Source organism: Macrobrachium nipponense, chromosome 20, assembly GCF_015104395.2.
Source record: "Macrobrachium nipponense isolate FS-2020 chromosome 20, ASM1510439v2, whole genome shotgun sequence".
In the NCBI taxonomy this organism is placed as follows: Eukaryota; Metazoa; Arthropoda; class Malacostraca; order Decapoda; family Palaemonidae; genus Macrobrachium; species Macrobrachium nipponense.
In genome coordinates this window covers 84,454,611-84,459,610 of record NC_061089.1, presented here as the reverse complement: position 1 = coordinate 84,459,610, position 5,000 = coordinate 84,454,611, and positions in this window count along the sequence as shown.

Below are 5,000 nucleotides of genomic sequence, written 5' to 3'. Positions count from 1 at the left end.
ATGATTATTCTATTTGAATGCAGTAAGATACGCAGTGACATAATTTTCTAATTTTTTAACTTTTAAGTAATGACTATCATTATGATTATTGATGTAAATGAATTTTTCACTGATTAATCATACAATTTTTCTATTGCATCGAAAGTCTCTCTCTCTCTTTACATAATACACACAACACACAGACACACAACACACACACATACACACACACACACACACATATATATGATTTAATATATATATATATATATATATATATATATATATATATATATATATATATATTCTATATATATATTCATTCAAACATGTATAGCAGTCCAATTCTTCGAAACTATATTTTCCCATTTTCCCATCATGTTTCATCTTCCCAAAGTTATTACTTTTTACGATTTCTTTTCGTATATCTGGTCTGTCTTTAGGAAGACTTGTTATTGTTGCAGTATTGAAAATCCACTATGTATCCCTAATTTGCAGTGGCCTTATTTAACTTTAATGGACTTCGTTTAGGTATGCTATCTTAATTTTTCATCAAAGAACCCTTTTTGGTGCTAGTGGTACACTGGCTGGAAACAGATTTAGGGTTAGTTTATGACATGAATTTTAATAGAAGGTTTTAAGCGTGACAGAGCTTTATTAGGAATTCAAACCGGTTATGGATTATTTAGAATATTTTATAATCTTGAACGTAACTGAAATATACCCTGTCTATTAATGAGATAGATTCTCTGTGCATAAGGATTTTAAAGTAAAAGCAACAATCTTTCGCCGTAACAGGATACCTCTTGCTATGATTTACTGAAATTTTTTTTACTTAATGAATATATCTTCAGAAATTTCTTTACTTTAGTTTTTGGAAATTGTACATTATTTCCTAGTTTGATCTTTCTGTCCTTCATTAGACATTTTCCTTAGATAGAAAAACTTATAAGTATTTAAGGATTATCATTTCCTAGGCTTATTTACCACTGTGGGTGACAGTTTTCCCATTTTGTTTAAAATCATTTAATTTCCAAGAACTGCTACTGCTAATTCTCAAGCTATACCAGATACCATTAAGGCATCGTTAGGGAAAGGAAGGACTGAAGCATTGGCATCACGTTTTTGTTTCTTAGAAATAATATGATTAAGATACCAGATTGCAAATCTGCCTTGGTAACGGAAAATTTTGCCAGCAATATACCATATCTACGGCCATCCCTTTATTCTTGTCTGTAGGAATAGTTTTTTAAGTTATAGATGTCATCATACGTATTGTTTTTCCTACTATTACAAATTAAAGGGAAAAATGTCACGTACATACTAGCAACAGCTGAACTTGTTGCTTTCTCCTGGAGGTCGTTTTTTAAATATCATTATTACAATATGACAAAAAAAAAAAAAAAAACTGCCTAAAAAATTGAACTTATCGGGGAGGCTGGTGTGAATAATGTCTTACATGGGAACTTCTCAACGGCAAGTATCTTTTAGGGGATACTTTCGGACATAGACTCCATTACTTTCTCTCTGGCTTCTTCCTGTTGGTGCATTGTCAAAGAAGCCTCATCTTCCTCATCTTCCTGTTAGTGTTTGAGCCTCGAAGAGCTTCACCGGAATTAGGGAAGCTTAACTGCGCCGGTGTATTTGCTTTTCCTCACGCAGTGTTGGGTATTGGGAGAAATAATCGTCCTACTGTCATGATTCGTTTGGAACATTTGTGTTTGAGATCAAGCAAGAAATGCCGAGTTTTAGAATAAATTCTCTACTTCAATTTGTTTCCTGGTACTTTAAATTTGCCTAAGGGCGCCATCCTCCATATACTGTACTCTTTAGAGAACCCTACCTGAATAGAACGACGAAAAGGAATAAAATCCAATTCAAGAAGACACGGTGGAATTATGCTGTAAATTTTCTCCACATTCCAACTAACTAGCAAAAGAAAAACTTCAGTTAGAAAGCTTGAATATCTTATTCAATAACTACGTACCAGATACAAGTTGAAATGCATGATATTACTTACCTGCAAAAAAACTTTCGCTCCAATATCTTGCCGTTATCAAGAATGCTTGTGTACAAGTAATACAAAATGGACAACGAATTGTAGAATAATCGATATACTATCCATGTTTAAACTGGTAAAATCTCTCTCTCTCTCTTTTCTGAACAATGACCCGCAGATAATTAGACGAATAAAGCCAGAAATGGTGCGACTCAGTTGCCACAAAACTATTTTTGCCTTTGTTTACTTTTAGTTAAGAAAATTAATATTTTCAGCTGGTCATTTAATATACACGGTTAGATTTAATATATATATATATATATATATATATATATATATATATATATATATATATAGATATATATATATATATATATATATATATATAATATATATATATGATATATATATATATATATATATATAATATATATATATATATATGTATATATATATATATATATATATATATATATATATATATATATATATATATATATATATATATATATATATATATATATATATAGTATATATATGTATATATATATATATATATATATATATATATATATATATATATATATATATATATATATATATATTTATACAAAGATATATGCCACGAAAGAAAAATAAACGAAGCAGGATCTGCTTATCCTGCTTCGTTTATTTTTACTCCGTGGCATATATCTTTATTTATGGATTTATCACGTTCCTAACTTTCGTGATTCAGTTATACATATATTTATATATATATATATATATATATATATATATATATATATATATATATATATGATATATATATGCATATATATAGTAATTTATATATATGTATATATGATATATGTATATATATGCTATATATATATATTATATATATATATATATATATATATATATATATATATATATATATAATATATATAATTATTCAAAACCACGAATTATGTACAAATCCTTATCGTATAATACTTGTTTTAAATATGCACTGACGTAAGCTGGCAACCATTTATAATAGAATATAAAATATGTATGAAATAAAAAAAAAAAGTAAATCCACTATTGAGCAATGACAACGTAATCTCGTAATTGAATAACTTTGCTGATGGAGAATCTTCTGCTTCCCTCATGAAAACGAATTTGTTTTGTTTTGTAATTTCATCATATTGATTAACATGCAGCTCCAAGTTGTCGTTAGCTAAGCTTTTACATAGAGAGTATTGCAGGTTCTATCTAAAATAACTTGAAATTATATGAATAGGTTAGTAATAGGATAATAGACACAAAATATCAGATTAAAGAAAGAATGGTTACATATCTAGGTGAGTAATTGCTGTTGATATCTTAAACGATTCAGCTAAAAGGTTTTAGTTATAAGATGAAAGTGAGATTGACAGGCAAAAGTAAAAAATGTTTTTCTACGTTGTGTCAAAGAAACCCCAGACTCGCGTTGATCACAATTTTAAATTTTGAGCAGGTGGCCCCTAAAATCAGGGGAAAAGGGGAAACTGACGCAGCTAACCCTCAGGCAACAGAAATAAATGTTGGACACTTGGATAAGGGATGACCAACATGCAGTGGGATTTTCCTGTCCTTTTTTCGTCCTCTCCCCTCTTTCTCTTCCGTTTATCTGTTAGAATTAGTCCTTTTGCCCAAAGATTAATCTCTGTGACTTTTCCATTAGAACAGCACGGTTCTTCAAAAGGTGATTCTCATTAAATCTGCAAAGCCTGAAGTGGCTCATGATTAAATTTTCATGTAATTGGTTGCTGAAAATCATTGGCGCAAGTACATTTATGTTGAAATGACTTGTTGGTTTAATATATCACACATACACACACACACACACACACACACATATATATATATATATATATATATATATATCTTATATATATATATCATATATATATATATATATATATATATATAACATATATATATATAATTAATTATATAATACATATATAATATATATATATATATATATATATATATATATAATATATCTTTTTTAGAAGAATATATCTACTCTGGAGTATTTATTCTTCATCCATAAATAACACGTGTAGAGTAGTCAAAGCTTTGCTCCTAGACCTTGACAGTTATAGTGGAAATGCCATATTTTTTAAAAAGGCTGCTCCTAAGATTGCTATTATTTTCAAAAGATTATTTGGAATTACAAGTTTTCCTTCTGTTTAGAGAAGGAAACACTGATGCATTAATTGATCTAAGGTTTGTGAGGACTGCTCTATTAGCGTCTTGGTAGGTATGTTAAAGATAATAACCTGCTTCCAGGATTACATTTTGTTTTTCGTAAAGGCCGTAGTATCTGTGATGCCCTCTCGTCAATTTTCTTCGTTTTTAGGGGGCCTCTTGATATGGATGGTGAGGCTAATATTGCGGGTCTAGATTTCAGTACAGCTTTTGACACTCTGAATCATGAAGCAATTATCTACGAGGTAGGCTACTGAGAATTCGTGAATCTTTGAGTTATATTTTATACGAATTTTTAATAAGGTGAACCCAAACAGCTTTCTTGATGGCTGGTATAATATCTGCAGTACTGGCATTCCAGGTATTCCTTTAGGAAGTGTTCTTTTACCTATGCTATTTGTTATCACTATCTTAGTTACATGTGGGAAGAGCTTGAGAACAAAGTGACTGCATTTGCTGATAATGCTATTCTACCGGTTGTAGTGTTTGTCTGTGTCTTAGGTCTTTGGTTGCAGAATCCATGAATAGAGATCTGATTCGTATTCAGGAGTTGGCTCTAGGGCATAAAGCTTAACTTTCAAAAACTCTAAATGCGATAGTTAGTGGGACCCAGAGCACTTATGCCTTTGCTGATTAATATTTAATTGGTACAGTTTCAAATGTTAAGACTTTGGGCGTAACTTTTGATAAGAAAGAGTGCTTCCTCGGTTTCTCCAAAAGTTTGTATCTTGCGGGAATGTTTTAAAACATTTCTTGATGAAGCTATGTTCCATAGGTGTAAAGTGAAATTATTTTGCTT